Source organism: Lygodium microphyllum, chromosome 8 (assembly GCF_053477565.2).
Source record: "Lygodium microphyllum isolate KBCC chromosome 8, Lygodium_microphyllum_v1.1.10, whole genome shotgun sequence".
Taxonomy (NCBI): domain Eukaryota; kingdom Viridiplantae; phylum Streptophyta; class Polypodiopsida; order Schizaeales; family Lygodiaceae; genus Lygodium; species Lygodium microphyllum.
The window spans coordinates 5,015,316-5,033,349 of record NC_141142.1 but is presented as its reverse complement, the minus strand read 5'-3'; the positions used below and the strand labels follow the sequence as shown (position 1 = coordinate 5,033,349).

The following is an 18,034-nucleotide window of genomic DNA, read 5'->3' as shown; positions in this document are numbered from 1 at the left end:
ACTGGAATCAGTAGGAGACTGAAGTCAAATACATGGGAGGAGCCTCACATTCAGTTTACTGAGCACTGACTCTACTCATGGACTCATGCCACCAAGTTTCTCTTTGTGCACTGAAAAACACCTTTGGCTTGATCTCAACAGCGGCTTCACAGGATGAATTGACTTCATCCACGAACACTTCATCAAGCACACTAGGTATGAGTGGATGATTGGAAATAGAGAAGCAGTTGTTGCTGTTTGCAGTGAAAAATGTGCGGCACATCAGTGGCCCCCCTTTTTTTTGTGCACTGGCTTTTTTTGGGGTTCGTTATATTGTTTTGGATGAATTCTTTCTCGGATAGGGTGGTAAATAGCCTGATTAAGCACTTATTACAGCAAGCATAAAATTCACATAAAGGACAGCCTATTGGCCCCAAAATAATTTTATATACAATGAAGTACAAGTGCTCAATAGACTGGCTGGAGTTGAAACAAGGTCATACTAGAATCATATATACAAGCCTCTCAAGGCAGTCGGGGGGGTGGGGGAGGGAAATGGGGGATAGAAGCCACGGAGGAGGACAGTACTGCCACCTAGGATTGCCTGCCTACATCCTGAAGAACAGGTCATGGCCACCCTAGGTACATAAGAAGTGGTGTTGGAGTTCTCATGAGCTTGAGAGTCACCTTTCACTTGATCTAAATGGCCTCAAAGGGAGTGGATGATCGAGGTCCAAAGCTTTGCCAAAGTCGCATATGTGGACAAGCACTCACTGCCCAAAACCACCTAACAACATTCCTTCAAGATGTGCCATATTGTGAGGTTCCCAATAATCTCCCATACCTGCGATCGCTTTGTTGTAGGTTCTAGTACTTGATGGATGGGTAGAGCCTCCAATCCAACCACAACACAGGAACTTGCCTCAATGAGGAAAATAGTGTCATACATGCATCTCAACCTCATATAGTAATCGGTGACCCTAGCTAATTTTTTGTCAAATAGATGGGCTCCCCAAGATATATACACCAGGCTAGGTGCCACTAAGTGGAGAATACAGTAGGCTCCTCTCCATACCAGCTAGGCTGCCTCACAAGACTAGAGGCAATGCTTTGGAGTTTCCAATTGTAGTAGTGAGTAATGCTTGCAGACTTCATCCTATTGCATCTAAACCAACTAGCTCCCAATGGCCAAGCCTCTATTTGCGAGTAACTACAATAAGTATGCCACCCTCTGCAGCCTCCAATTGTTCCACAAGCATCGCCAAATGGTTTATCGAAAGGCCTTACTAATCTTGTGCTTTGCTTAGTGTTTGCTGCACAAAGGTGCCCAATCCTTGTCCTCTTGCATCAAAACATGCGCGCCAATTTGGGCTGTGTAAGCCAAGAAGCCCCGGGGCTTCTTGAAAACTGTTGTGGCTGGTCAAAGCCACTCTCAAGGGTCCCACTCCATCCCATCTAGAGGCCGTCTCTCTGAGATTCAGAGGTGCCATTTTTAGAACTTGCTCTAGGGTATGTAGGGGTCCAACACCCGAATCTTTCTTTGGAGTCTAATGACACAAATCCTCCTCTAGGGTACAACTAGTAGCTCCTCCTCCTACTGATCTGTGTCTAGGGCTAGCCTTTCGCCAGTCTAGACTTTCAACAAAATCTTGTGGGGGGCACTGCCCACTCTACTTGCCACCTGAAAGGAGATGCCTCCTAGTGAGAACCTAGCTGCCCACACCTCACTAGGCAGCATTGGCTCTCTAATGGGGGGTTCCAAAAAATCATGTGGGATTGCTGCCTCGATCTCCCTCCACTTGGTCTCAACTCCTCCCTGGTAGCCAGACGCCTCTTGTACGATGGCCTAGTCAGCCAGCTTGTAGATCTCCCTCCATACTTTGACAGTGCGGGCAGGGCCGACCTCTCAACCAGCCCATTGGATGTTGTAAAGAAATACCCTACCATAGAACCTCAAATACCATCGTACAACAATGCACAAATTGATAATAGAATATAGTTAGGGTTAGGGTAACTTAGAGACTATGAACAGAGTGAACAACAAAATGAATAAATCTAAAGGTAATGCAATGCCCATTGTAGCAAATACACTATGTAGTGAATGAATACTAACCCCTAAACTCCCCTGTTGTGAAAAAAAAAAAAAAAACGAAAAAGGTTAACCACTTTGAAAAAACTCTAAGTAAGGCTTTACTGTCATTAAAATAGACATTCGTGCAAGACAATTGACTTTGGCTTGCCTTCTTTATCAGGCAGCCTTAAAGCCCTCTATTTGTTGAGCTGATTTTATTTCTTACGAAAAGAAAAATAAAGTAGTGTTGAAAGAGTATCTGAGTTTTACTTGGCTAGAGCCATACGAAGCAAAAACTTCATGTGTGGTTCCTTAGGAGGAAAGGGAAAGTTTCGAACTGACTATCTTGATATGCCGTTTAAATAATATTAAAAAAAGTAGCAAATGGGTGCATAATGCACATGAATCTACTAAACAATTCGAGGGAGATCCCGAAGCAATGCAAGCAATAAAGCTATGCAAGAAGATAATAGAGTGCTGTTTGATGAGCCTATGTAGTATTAGATAGTTGGTTGGATAAAGGCCAACGAAGCCTACGATACTTAGCTGATCTTTTCGGATGACCAGGCCAGAGGAAGGTGGAGATGACATCAAGTCAGCATGCCCCTCACACTTTGGGCGACACATGTACTTTTCAGTTGTTTGGCCCTAAAAACTTGTGACTTGTAAGCAAAAGAAATTTCGGTCGTAGGTTTTAGAAATCCTTCCCGATAGTCAATGTGTGAATATTGAAAAGCATATCTTGGGTTAGTACGGGAACCAGATTGTGTTAGATAAAATAAATTAGGATAACGAGCCGCTTCAATGCACAGAGAGTCCTTGGATCACAAACCAATGGAAACAAAATTTGTCTCTGTAGAAAAAATGACAGATACTTCCTCTCTTTGTAGCGAACTAGTGCTTCATTGAAGAAGGTGCTACGGCGGGGTAAATACCTTTAGCAGCTAAGTCTCTGGATAGCAAATTGTAGCATTTGAATACGCAAATGTTGTAGCCGGAGTTGGGTTGGTTGAATCATCCACAAGTACATAAACAACTTGAATGGATGGATGTTCTTGATCCTTCTTTAGTCGAAGTAATTCTTTCCTGTAAAGATCCTATTTTTGTACCAAAGGTTGAAAATAGAAAAAAGAGAAAACAACTCACTAAACAAATGTTGATTTCTTTTTTTATGTATTATGCAACACAAGACTTTCGAAATTTTTTGCGAAGATCGAACCAAAAAATGTCATTAATCATGGGGACCACAAAATGAATAGTTACCTAACTTAGTAGAACTAGTAGCTACTCTGGTTCCCAAATTTGTAGGATAGCACCCTAATCTGATTGTATTGACGATTTCTGTAGAATGGCTTACGAAACCCCTTTACTTGAGTGAGATAGAGAAGAGTGAAATTTCATGTGTAGGGATAGAATTTGGAGATACATGAAGGAGCGCCAAAGTAGCAAAGGCAGCTCTTTGGGTCTTTGCTGATGCTAAGGTGTGAAAGCTTGGGGAGCAAATGGGATTAGATATCCCGGTATTCCATGGATGGACCAATGGATCTACCAAATGATTACTTTAGGATTTTCTCTTTTAACTATTGGTATTTTGTCCGGGGCAGTGTAGGCTAATGAGACATGGGGTTCTTATTGGAGCTGGGATCCTAAAGAGACTTGGGCATTGGTGACTTGGTTAATATGTGCTACATATCAAAGACTGGGGCAAAGACTATGAGCTGGAGAGTGTGTTGTACTCTGACAGATCCTCAAACGCAGCAAGGCAGCCTCTGAAGGTTTTTGGCAGCAGCAAATGCAATAGTGGATGCTGGATCAGTGATAGATGGGCAGAAGACAATGTGAAAACAGCAAACTCAGCGCAAGGTGATGACATGGCAGCTGGTCCACTGTTCTGATCAGCAAAATGCAGCATAGAGGAGATCCAGAATGGCCAAGCGGCAGCAAAACAATCAAAACACAGCAGTCTGAGTGTCATCTAGGGCTGGGGTGGCAGGAGATGTCAATAAACGCAAAATAGAGAAAGAGAGAAAAAAACGCTCCCTAACCCGTCATGCCTATGTTGCCGTTGTGCCTACCCAGTGCCGCTGTTCGAAGGACAGGACTGCCAAAATCTTACCTTGAAATATTACATATGTATGATTTCCAACCTTTTTCATCCTTACAGCTTTAAGGTTGGGTATCATTTGTAGGGCTATCAATTCTATTATTTGGTTCATACTTGGCTACCTGTAAAGGACTAGACACTGCCATTGCCTAAGGCAAAAGGTAAGACCTTCCTATAATGGCCATGGCCTATGCAGATGTAAGGCCTCAAATCCACAAGTTTAATGGAAAAGTTTTCTATCCCTGGCAAGTCGTGGTAAAATACAAAAGGATGGAATGAGGCTATTGGCCCTTCATAAAAGGGACCAAAGCTATTGACCCATCAAATCCCCTTGATGTAGAAGACGATGAAAGAGCTTAGACTATCATCATGCTTCATTTGGATGAATCCTTAATTCATCATATTGACCAACTCTCCACTGCCAAGGAGAAGTGGGATGAGCTTGAAAGGCTCTATGGCGTTACAGGGAAGAACTCCAAGATTTTTCTAAAGATTGAGTTTTTTAGCTTGGAGTATAAACAGAGAGAAGATCTAAGTAAGTTTATTTCACACATGAAGGGGCTCATGGCACAGCTGGCCTTCGTTCAAGCACCAATTCATGATGAAGTTGCCATTGCCATTCTTCTGAAGTATGTAAAGAAGGTCTTTCCAACCCTTGTTACTACCCTTACTAATATCCTGAACCCAACTTTGGCAAGTACCATTCAGTCATGCCTAGATGAAGAGCAGAGGAACCATAATGAAGGCTCTTCAGCATTTACTTCCCATGAGCAAGCGTTAGTCCATAAAGCTTCTACAAAGTGCTCCTTGTGTCATAAAAAAGGGCATATTGTAAGTAATTGCTGGAAGAAGTATCTCGAAAAAATGAAGTGTAAAAAATGCAAAAAGACTGGGCATATCACCAATAAGTGTCCCAGTGTTCCAGAAGTACCTAAGGAATTGGAGGCCAATTTTGCCTCCCAATCCACAGATGATCGACTCTTCTAAGTCTTGTATCCTTTCTGCCTATAACCATCCTTGTAAGCCTGTTCTATAAAGGCATCCAATTTGGATTAAGGGGGGGGGGGGCATTCTCTTATACTTAGTATTCCAATGCCACTTGGCATTGGGGGGTGGGGGGGGTGTTGAGAGTATAGGCATATGAACCCTCCTTATGCAAGAGTGGATAAGGGCAAGCAAGTGTGAATGGTCTTGAGTGGAAGGGGAAACCCTAACCCTAGCCAGTTGGGGCTATATAAACAACCCAAGGGTCTACATCAACTTTTGAGTGAGAGTGACCCAAGTTGTACTTTCATGAGCAACTGAATAAGCAAGACTTGTTCTTGTACTTGTGAGCTCTTCTCTCGCTCTTGTGCACGCTTCAATCCATTCTTCCACTTTGATTTTCCACACCAAAGACCCTGAGACTCAAGCACTTTGTTGCATAACATTTGACCAAGTGGTGAAATTTGACCCGTTAAAACGATTCTTATCCGTGAAGGCATTCTTGGCCGTTGCAACAGGAGTGGTAGTGCTCGGAGATGGGTAGTGTGAAAAAATGTAATGGGGGTAAGATGGGGGAGTGGAGTGCACTTGGAAATGGGCCCCAGAGTGTCCACCAAGCATGCAGGTAGTGTGCAAGGTGGATCCATAGGTAGGGATGTGCTGACTAGGCATGGGCATGGTAGCCATATGAGCAGCCCATGGTGGAGGTGGGATGGGAACATGTGGAGCAAAAGATGGAAATCCCTGTATAGGTGTAACCCATGATAAGTGGGATGATGCACCATAAGCCGAGGATGAAATCCCCTGCATCTGAGTGGCTATGTGAGAGGTGAATCTAGGGGTAGTGAGGGGGATGCCCATCACAGCCGTCCCAGGTGCTATGGGTGTACTCATTTGCAAAAAGGTGAGAGGCACTGTGTTAAAGGGTGGCATTCCCCCTAACAAAGTACCATAATGCAAAGAGGTAGAGAATGGAGTAGAGAAGGAGAAGGTGCTAGGAGTGGAGATGGAAGATCCAACCCCTAGTGTGTGTGAAGCGGATGTGGAGTGTAATCCGAGATTTTGAAAGGATAAAGAGAGATGATCAAGGGTGGAGATAGAAGAGGGCAGGATGGGGCCTTATATATGTATCGGTTGTCCCTTTGGCATCATTTGCTTATGGTCATTATCCACATTTAAAACATCTTGTTGCTGTATTGGCTCTTCGCTCGGTGCATCTAGCTATCCCAAAGCTCTAGAAGACAATTTCCTTTCTTGCCTTTGCTACCCTCTTTTGAGGGGTTCAAAAAGCACATAAACTGAGGATCATTTGCCAATTGCATAGAAATTTCAGGTGGTGTTCTCATCGAATCATTAAATTGGTCATCAAATTCCTCTTTTTCTTGAAGAGGCCTAGAAGGACCCACCTATTGTCCAATTCCCACATTCTTAGCTTACTGCCCATGTTGAGTGCTTGGTCCAAGATTAGGTATTGCATTTCCCGAACACTTTGTGAAATTTTCAGATTGAGAGGCATCATCCCTGCTTGATTCCATCTCACTATCTAAAGACATTCTTGTTGTGATGCTCAGCTGATTATCATTTCAGCTCTAGAGCAATACTTTTGACTTCCAATCAGGTGCCATGGGCCACCAAATCAAGAAAATTGATGGTATCCCGGCCATGGAATCATGAAACCAGTCTTTCTTCTTGGATAGGGTGGTAAATAACCTAATTAAGTTACAGTAAGCATAACTTTCACATAGACTGAAAATGCAAATGTTACCGTGTAATCTTAGACAATGGTGGATGGCTTGTTGGCACCAAAATAGACACCCCTTGTAGTAATTCTTTAACTTGTATTGCTAAAGGTTGAAGTACATTGAGATCTAGCTTGATTTCTTTCAATCTTTAGTATATCTTGCTGTCCATAGTAACTAGCAAGCCTTCAAATCAATTTGCCCCTTGGTTTGCTTGCTCCTTGGATGATAAATTCAGCCCCAAACTTAATGTTGATTGGTTGGCCTCTTGAAATGCTCTAAAATCCCCAAATTTCAGCCATTGAGTTTCAAGCACTAGACTCCAATTTCTGAGCATTCTTCTAAACCCCAATTTTTGCTGTAAATTAGGGTTTAGCAGCAAAAATTCTTCAATTGTAATGGTTGGTGGGGTAGGCCTTGGTGGGCGACACCTTCATGTTTCTTAAGGTTGATTCGGATAATATACAAAGAGCAATAGTCACATGGGACTTATTCACCCTTGTCTCAGGACTATACATTTATGCATCTAAATCGGCCCTTATCAATTGCACTTGGCTATACTTTGGGAGTGCAGGTTTTGTTTAAGTGCTAATAGATTGGATCTCCTGGGGTATTATGGATAAGTTTGTGTATTGGAAATCACAAGCTTGGCCTTTTCGTGTGAGATTAAAAATAGTGCAGACAATCATGATATTGATGGTTTCATATTACCCTCCCTTGCTCCCTTGGCCGAAGTCTCATTTATAGCAAATAACTCAACCCATCTGGTTTTTGTTTTGGAAAAAAGATTCTACATGGATGGGTATCTCATGGATCTCCTGGCACCATGTTTGCACTCCTAAAAGAATGGCTGGTGGGGCTGTTTTGGATTTGGAGACACATGATTGCTCTTCATTGGTCACTATTCTAGGCCCTTGTGCGAGGGTAGGCAACCTTGGTCCTTGATTGCGAGATTTTTCTTTGAGACTCAGGGTATCAAGTATGGAAACACTAGGATTTCTGCCTCATGGTGGCATGTGGTTAATTTTGAATGGCCTATCCATCTAAGGCTGGGTTCAAACGAAGGCAGCAGCACTGCAAACTATGACCAACATTCCGCCTCCTTTGTGTGAACAGTGAAGTAAGAGGCACAATGTGCTACAAGAAGGTAAAGAGAGGTTTTTTCTTAGTGCCAAGGCTCTTTTGAAGGGGAGGGATCGGTAGAAAGAGGGTGGGTCCGACAGAAAGAGGAGGGAAGTCTCAGCCATTTGGGGGATGCCATGTCAAAAGCACACCCCTTTGATATATCTCTGCTTCCGCTCGTATGAACCCAACCTAAGTCTTCTATGCTATTGAATCATTTGGTCCACTCCTAGAGATCGGTCCTTGTTAAATCTTCTTGGCACCCACCTTTGGATTGGGAGGCGGAAAACTCCCTGAGAGCAAAGGTTCTGGCAGTTTCGAAGCTTCTCTCTTCGCAAGGCAAAGAGCAACAAAGGCCGATGTTGAATAGGATGGTGTGCTTGGGACTTGTCACTATTACTGATACTTTTCTACCTGCCCTTTAGATCCACTTTATGCTACTTTCATGTTCCCGAGGCTACTGCAATTTGTGGAATGCTATCTCCACCTCTTTATGGGCCATTCAGCCTGTCCCCTCTTTGGAACAGGAAGCCCCTTGGCAAGATTGGATGATTAATGGTCGGTTGCGTTTGGGTTGTGCTTCAGCAAATCAGATATATCATTTGCTTATTTGTGATAAAGATTGGCTTGTCTAGAAGGCAATACCACATGGGATCTCTAGAAAGGCCAAGTGTGGTGGAAATTTGTGGTAATGATAGGCTAGCTTAACAACGCCTTTCTGATCCAAGGTCTTCATTTGGCGAATGTTGATTGGTGCACTTCCTCTTGCCTTGGCGCTCTCCAAGCAAAGGATTTCCAATGGTTGGAGCTTCTTTTGTTAGAAATTGGTTGAAACCACCCGCCATCGGTTCCTTGCTCGGTTGCATGGAAGGGATCACTACTATCAGCCATTGGTTCGGAGTGATTGGGCTATTGATGCTTCCGAAGGACTAGGTCTTTGGACGTCCCAAGTTTGTGGACCTCATGCAGGCTGATATGAAGGCGCTCGTTCTTGTCTTGCGCTTCTGGGACTGTTGGCATATATGGACCATGAAGAATACATTCATCTTTGATGCTTCATCGGGCATGTCGAGTGATATAGTTTGCTTGAAAAGGCTTCTTCATTGGCAACTCGACTTGATTGAGTGAACATATATTCTCCTAGACAGGATCTACTTGCTTGGCACATTGTAGTTTCTTCTACCCCCCTTTAGTCACTTTGCTTCCTTTGTATCTTGACTGTGATGTCTTAGATTTTACGCATGATAGCCTAGAGCCATCCTGTATCTTGTAACCGTGTAACCTTGTACTTTTCTTCGTAAGTAATACAATTACCTTTTGAGAGAGAGAGAGAGAGAGAGAGAGAGAGAGAGAGAGCAGCTCGACGCTACTTTCATGTTCCGCGAGGCTATCGTGATTTGTGGAATGCCATCTCCACCACTTTACAGGCCATGCAGCTTGTTTCCTCTTTGGACTAGGAGGTCCCTTGGTAGGATTGGATGATTAATGGTTGGCTGCTTTTGGGTTATGCTTCAGCCAATTAGGTATATCATTTGCTTATCATGATAAGGATTGGCCTGCCCAAAAAGGCAATACCACTTGAGGTCTCCAGAAAGGCCAAGCGTGGTGGAAATCTGTGGTAATGATAGGTTGGATTAACAAAATGCATTTTCAATCCAAGGTCTTCATTTGGTGAATGTTGATTGGTGCGCTTCCTCTTGCCTAAATGCTCTCCAAGTGAAGGATTTCCAATGGTTACTGCTTCTTTTATCAGATATTGGTTGAAAACCCCCACCATCTTATTTGCCCGGTGGCATGGAAGGTTTGGTCACTGCTATCGGCCATTTGGTTCCAAGTGGTTGGGCTATCGATGCTTCCAAAGGATTGGGTCTTTGGACATCCCAAGTTTGTGGACCCCGTGCAGGCTGATATGAAGTGCTCTTTCCTTTCTTACGCTTCTGGGTTGTTGGCATGTATGGACCATAAGGAATGCATTCATCTTTGATGCTTCATCAGGCATGCAAGAGTCGTATAACGTGCTTGAATGGACTTCTTCATTGGTAGCTTTGACTTGATTGAGTTAACAGATATTCTCCCTAGATAGGATCTGCTTGCTTGGCACACCACAGTTTCTTCTACCCCCCTCTAGTCACTCTGCTTGAATGTGATGTCTTAGATTTTATGCACAATGGCCTAGAGCCATCTTGTGTCGTGTAAAACCATGTAATTTGCACTTTCTTCATATTTAATGCAATTACCTTTTATGAGAGAGAGAGAGAGAGAGAGAGGCTTGGAATTCGATATTCATGATCGAGGCAGGGTCATGCGCAGTGGTTGGTCTGGAGGCTTTACCCATCTGCCAGGTACTGGAGCCCACAGCAGACCGCTCGTAGATATGGGAGATCATAGGGAGTCTTACTGGATGGCATATTTGGAAGGCACGATGCTTGGTGGCTTTCGGCGGAGAGAGACTCTCAGCACTTGCGACCTTAGCAGAGCTATGGACCTCCATCATTCACTCCTCCGCGGCCGATGGGATCAGGTGCAGGGCGAGTCAGGAGCTCCGTGGTCACTTCATGCGTACCTGGGGCGGCCAGGGCTTATTCTTTGTGATGCAGGCAGGCAGTCCCGTCTGGCGATATTACCCCCCCCCCCAATGGCTTCTTGCCCCCATCCCCCTAGACCGCCTTGAGAGGCTTGTATACATGATGTAGTGGGGACTTTGCATCAGCTCCAGTTAATCTGTTGAGCATGAGCATTCTGTTGTAATCAGTTTTTTTGAGTAATATAATCAGCCACATTTTACTAGCGAAAAAAAAAAGAGTCAGTGAGCATGCAAGTGCTCAAGCTTTACTCATATCTGTGATGAGACTAAAACTTACCATGAGTCGGCGAGCACACAAGTGCTCAAGCTTTACTCATATCTGTAATGAGACTAAAACTTATGTACAGTAAAGCAGGGCAGCGTTTGAAGCTGTTTCTGTAACAAACTGCACCATGAGTCAGTGGGCACACTAGTGCTGAAACTTTACTCATATCTGTGATGAGACTAAAACTTATGTACAATAAAGTGGGGCAGCGTTTGAAGCTGTTTCTGCAACAAACTGCACCATGAGTCACCGAGCACACAAGTGCTGAAACTTTACTCATATCTGTGATGAGACTAAAACTTACGTACAAAAAGCAGGGCACTGTTTGAAGTTGTTTCTGCAATAAACTGTACCATGAGTCAGTGAGCACCCAAGTGCTCAAGCTTTACTCTTGTCTGTGATGAGATAAAACTTACCTTTGCTTTCACTGCACTCTTAACTGCTAAGTGCTTGTGAATATCTGAAAAGAGGACATATTTCTTCTTGGCATGCAATTTCAACCCTCCATTGCTATGTCTCTCAAAAGACCTAATTACCATCTATCCACATGTCATAATATAGCTGACCCGTCCCCTATGAGGTCAAGCTCAGCTCGATTGCTGCTAGGGCATAGCAGTGCTTCGTGTGCTCAAAAAAATAGCTATGGTTGGACTAGCAAATTCTCGAGCAATTGTCACGGCCCTATCTAGTGAGATAAGTAGGATGGGAATTGATGAAAGGTGTGATGGGCGCAAAAGAGGTTGGACCGGGTTTTTTAAAAGGGGTTGCACAGCCCTTCTAGGATCATTTTGACCTTCAACAGAAAGCAACTATTTTATCAACCTTGATGTCGAAGGGCAAAGCAAAAAGTTTGCTCTTCATGAAGGAGAAGTTTTTCTACACCTTGCTACAGAAGGGCAATATATATATATATATATATATATATATATATATATATATATATGACAAAGTATAATAAGTCTTCTAAAGATGGATCGTGGGACAGTGGGACTACAGGCGTCGGGCGCGAGGGGCATGCCTTTGTGCTAGGGCTCTAGGCTAGTGGGCAGTGGGCAGTGGGCTCTCCGCAGCCCAACTTTCACATTGGGCATTGGGCTTCAAGAATCGAGATTGTTTAGTGAAGCCGTAATTTCGATGTGAGTGCGTTGAAACTTGACTGTGACTGCGTGAGTCGTGATGACTGAATATCCAAAACCCCCCCTCGGGCCTCAGGTCTACCTCTCACTGTCATCTCAGGCTAACCGTCACGCTTGCTGCTTTAGCCTTCAATTCGCCATTGCTCCAGGCTCCAGCATTCCAAGCTCTAGCTCGCTACTCCAACTCGCCCTTAAACGGATGGTACCACTTGCTCGCAGGCATTGCCGGGTATGGAGCAACGAGAATCAAGATATGCTTTTTATTTCTAATTTGTTATTAACTAGCTATGGATTCAACTATGGTTTCTGGTTCATTATTATCAAAGCCAAGTTTGGGTCGAGGACTCGGGGTAGAATCTCTTGCAGACGCGGGTGATGCCGACGATGTGGTTGGAGGAGGGGCCGTTGTGGTAGAAGAAGCAGAGGTCACCGAGGGCCATGGCGCGCAGGTGCTTCTGGGCCAGAGGATTGCGGACGCCGTCCCACTGCCCAGTGAGAGACGCCTCCGTTGGCAGTGGGCACTTGGCAGCCTGGTCGTCCTAAGACCATTCCTAGGGTTCGCTCTTCAGCAGCCAGTACTCTCCCATCTCTCTGAGAGAGAAAGAGAGGGAGACACTCGTCACTCCATTGAATCCGTAGCTCGACTCTCCGTGAGGTTCATCGCAAGCAGCCAGCTCCCTTACGTAAATGCCCAATGCCCATTGCCCACTCCCCACTGGGAGCCTGCCAAGTGGACGGAAACAAAGGTGGTCGAAGTCTAGCTGTACTAGATTTAGGCTCTTTGCAAATTTTCTATAGGTGATCTCCAAAGATCACTTGCAACCACAATCATCAAGTTGTCTTTACTAATTAGAATCTTAGTCAAGTTTGGAATATGCCATACATTTTGCAAGACAAAAAAGAGCAATTAGCCATAGAGAAATGCATATCCCCAATACCAATTATGCTGTATATATAGTATAATCATTCCACATTCCCCCTAGCAATTGACCTTCCTCTGACAATGAGGGCACTAGATAGTAAGAAAATTACTCTCAACATTAACACTCTTAAGACCACCTATAGGTATGGAGTTACTAATGGCTGTCTTGAAAGTGTCCCAACTCTTAAAGATAAGGTGGCCAACAAAAACATAGCCTTAACTAAATCATGCAAGGTGATCTTCTGAGATGTCAACTAGTTGATAATGGTATTGAACTCATCAAGATGGTTGGATATAGAATCTTCCTTCTTCATGCAAAGATCAATGAGTTCGTTCAATTAATAAACTTGTGAAACTACAATTTCTCTCCTAGGTCACAAGTGTTTTTCATACACCAAATGCACTATCTTCCATGTCCTTTACATTAACATACATGGACTTTGAGAGTGTTAGCATGATAGTGAAATGTGCCAACTTATCCTTTTCTTCCCATATATCACAATCCATGCTCCTTAGGCTTAACCATAACATTTAATCAACTTTACATGCTTCTTTTGAACCAATACATTATAGATTTACATTTTCCAAAGGTGCCATCCAATTCTTCAATATTGAATAATGCATTTTTAGAAGTGAACGAAGAAGCCATGGTAGTTGCAACATTTCATGTACACCAAAATGCCCAAAGCATACTCAACTACAAGTCAAAAGAGACCAATTAGCGACAATCTAAGTGTCTTGCAAATCCAAAAAATGGCTAACATAACATGGATAGCCCAAAAAAGAGACAAATGCAAATCAATAAACCAAGATATCGTTAAGTGTAAGACTAAAAACTGAAAACCAAGTGCTCTTATAGCAAAGGTAAAAGCAATATAAAAAATAAGACAAGTGTACACCAATTAGCCAAGATATGATTAACTACAAGACCAAAAACTACAAAACCAATTGCTCTGACTCTAAAGGTAAAAGTAGTACAAAGACAACTTCAAAACTTTTAGCATGTACCAATCTTTTTGCAATTATTTTTTGAAATTCACTAGCTATTAATCTCAAGCAAAATGACGTCCAAAGCACATATACCTTGTTTTTCTAGTATGAAACCAGTTCTTGCTCAAGTAATCTTAGTCCAAAGGTTGTAGAAAAGGGCTTTTGTGATAAACTATATGTCCTCTAGCTTTCAAAACATGAAAAAACATGGAAAAATGGCTTGAGCAATTCAAATCACCAAATTGCATCAACATAAGTCATTTTCATCTCATAAATAGCCTCTTTTTGCATCTAGACGAGTAGTAGCACAATACACAAACATTGTGATCTCAACAAACCATCAACTCTCTCTCTCTCTCTCTCTCTCTCTCTCTCTCTCTTATAGACTATAGTATCCCCTCCTTAAAGGACCTGCTTAAACCCCCTACTTAAGCCTTGTGCTTTTGGCAAGTAGGTCCCCTACTCCAATGCACCCATGCTTAAGTAGGCCATGTGCTTACATGCATCAAATGTATGTATCAAAATCTCTTCTTTCTTATATGAAACCAAGTTTCTACTTTGATTCCAACTATTAACAGATGCCCAAATGCAACCAAATTGGGCTATGAAAGCCCCAAAATCAAGTCTCAATGGCTTCTCAAGCCAAAACACCTATTTGATTTGTACCTCTATCAAGATATCAATAGCAAGCACAAAATGTCATAAAAGAAGCTCGAATTCACAATCTTTGTGATGAAGCTTACTCTTCACACTCATTGCTTGTGTGAGATCCCTTGATTGCCACTTTGATACTAATGTAGAGGGAAGTAATGGTGGATTGCAAGGTAGAAGCTATGGAGTGCAAGAGGCTTAAGAGAGAGAAGCAAACAAAGAGAGTTTAGTGGGTAGAGTGAATGATATCCTTATTTTTTGTTATAATCACTTATACATGAGAGCATAGTGTATACTTATACAAGGGATGCACGCTTGGCTATTGGCCATTGGCCCTTACCCCAACATATTGCACATTATCCTAGTGATTCCCAATATTGATATTACAAAATAGAGATTGTACCTAATGAAGCCACAATATACATCTCTTGTTAAAGAATACTTGGACAAGCTTCTCAAGGGAGAGTTTATTTACGAAATTGAGCATATGGACTAGGTATCACCTTTGTTATTTTGGTACTCAAGCAAAACATGAAAATTCAACTATGTGTCAACACAAAGATGAATACATCCACCAAGAGAGAGTACTATCCCTTGTTGTACCTCAAACACATGACCAACCACATGATAGGAAACATATAGCTTTCTTGATGGTTTTTGAGGCTATAACCAAGTGCAAGTCCATCTAAATGACTAGCATAAGATAAGACTCACCATAGAATGATAAGTGTTTGCATATATAGTCATGCCTTTGACTTTTCGATGACTTTGGCTAGTAGGTAGCTCATGGAAATGGAAACAAGTTATTCCACTGTGAATGGGAGGGGTTATGCACAATAAAGAAGCTCTATTATTATTTACTTACTAGACCCTTTACCTTCTTTGTAGAACATCAAGCCTTGTGGTATTTGGTGAACAAACCACGTGCCACTAGTCACATAGTAAGATAGCTTCTACTATTGTTGGAATTTTACTTCTTGAAAGAGGTTGTAGAATTGCATATATACATGTATGTATGTATGTGCACACACACACATACATATAAATATAAATAAATAAATGGATAAATACATACATATATATATAAATATATAAATATAAATAATGAATAAAACCCAAAAACTATATAAATCTTTTCCTTTAGGAAAAAACCATTGATTTTCAACTTTGCGAGAGAGTGAATGTTTCAATGTGCCTAGGCCTAACAACGAGAGGATTTCAAACTTTATGAGAGAGATTGAATGCTTAGATGTGCCTAGGCCTGACAATGAAAGAATTTCAACCATGTAATCCTTTCGATAAAACACATTTGTGCTATTCACAATCTCCCTTAGTATCCCAACATGTTGGTGCCTTCTTTTTGGCTATTGTTTTTGATTTCATATTCAACAACTAGTCAATCTTATGTCTCATATAAAGCTTGTTTATAACATCTCCCACTCCCAACTACTTACTCTAGCCCCTATTTTTCACAATTGAGTCAAGGAAGTGAGTTGAAGGTTGAAAAGACTCTATATTTTCTTCAAGAAAATCATGAGTATTGTTGTACCCTTGCTCTTCCTTGAGCAAAAACAAACACGATTTTTGAGGCCATTCACACATGTTCATAAAGTTCACATCTTGAAGACTATTTTTAATGGCCCCAGAGAGTGATAGGGAGAGCAATTATTCTCCCATCATCAATGAATCCATTGTCACCAATAATTTAAGGCTCATCCAAAGCTAAAGTATAATTAAAGGAGGCCATGGAACCCATGCAACTCAAAACAGTAGTAGTCACACACCAACCTAAAGCCACAGTGGTTTCACATAGTGATTGATGACCTAATGAAGATAATCATGTTTGGATGAATTATAGTTTATTAATTGTACTTAAAACTATTCTTGAAAATTCTTACTTTTATTTATTAAAATATATAGAAGGTCATATGTATGATAGTGAGATTCAAAGAAATAAACTCTAGATGAAAAGAAAAAGGCTCGTGGTGTTTTTTTGGCTTTAAAAAGTATACAAAGTGAGACATAACTTTTAAAAATCCTAAGATATATTGAAATAAATTTTAGAATGATAATTTCCTATTAAAAATGTGATATGGGAAGGAAAAGGATAGTTTTCATTCAAAGCATAGTTAAAAGGTATTTATTAAAAGCATTGTTTATTATAGTTCACGTGTAATTTCTTTTGTATTTTAAATGTGATGGTTACCTTACCTTAAAAATCCATACTTATGATAGCCGAATACAAAAGAGATCATGATGTTTTAGGGATTTGGGATCCCCACAAGAATGTACCTTAGCATCTTGTAGGACACTGAAAAACTCACCTTGCAAAGTAAGGGTCCTATTGTTTTGCAAGAGTTAAGTGTCTTTTTTTATAAAATCACTCGAGCACCAAATAGGGAAAAGGGTGAAGTGATAAGTGCTCTTGTTATGTAGGACAGCTCCAGAGACTTAGGAAAGCTTACCAGGGCTTTGAGGTCATAATTTCAATGTGATTTGTAAAAGGAGTATAATTGCATATATCCCAATCTTGTGGGGTTAGAAGGTCCCATCCTTAGTGGGACATTTGTTGTCGCTTATATAGGAGAGATAGATTTTTTTGCACTCTTATAAGATTTATGGTTTTTAATACACTTTATAAATTAATATGAATCACTATTTTTCGAGGAGTTTATTATGTGCTAAAGGTTGCATTAACAAAGCTAATAAAACAAATCATTAAAATGAAGCTATTTTTACATGCCAAATAGTGTGGTAGTATGCTTTATTAATTAGATAATTAACTTAAGGAAAGTGGGAGGCTTCGATCTAGATGATCCATCACTTATAGCTAGGTGGAAGCAATAAGTTGGGTAGCTTCCAAAGCCGGAGCCAGTAACTAGCCTCAAGCCTCAAGCCACACGCCAATCCATCTACCAAATGAAGATGTGTCCTTAGTCTAAGCCCAAGAAGGCTACAACAGTGATTGGGGAGAGAGAGAAAGGATCTCAACAATGATGGTCTTGTCTTCACTGCCATCCCAACGAGCAAGGACCTCACAATGATGGCCTCCTCTTCACTACCATCCCAATGAGGACTTGCAATGGCTGCTTGGGTCTTGCATATGGTGTTCATTTACATTCACCCCAATGCATAAGCCAAAGAGCCTCATGGAAGACTTCAGGATAGGGGCTATAATGAGACAAAATCTAAATGGGTGAAAGCATGCTATAGTGTACCCTATTAGTAGTGCTTTTGACAAAAAGAATGAAGGATACTAGACACACTTATAGTACTAAAAATGGAGGGAAAAAGAATTTCAAAACTTTGGCCAAAATAACAGAGGTATGGAATTTGTACATGCATGGTAGTTTGTGTCACCTCCCTCCCTGCCATGTTACTCTAGTGTTACTACTACATAATGTGCATTCATGGTCTTCTCATTCTCTGCGTATCAACCTTCATCCCTTGCTCTTTTGCATAATTCTGCATGAGGGTCCATCAAGTA

The 18,034-nt window shown here is 41.7% G+C and overlaps 1 long non-coding RNA gene across 1 annotated transcript in view; it reads left to right on the top strand.

Annotated features, from left to right (window-relative positions):
- Window positions 1–10,769, top strand: part of LOC148031922 (uncharacterized) — a 54,423-nt gene extending 43,654 nt beyond the window's left edge. The window contains exon 10 of the long non-coding RNA XR_015691728.1: window positions 10,298–10,769. This is a non-coding gene — a long non-coding RNA (uncharacterized LOC148031922). The remainder of the gene's footprint in view (window positions 1–10,297) is intronic.
- The last annotated feature ends 7,265 nt before the right edge of the window (window positions 10,770–18,034 follow it).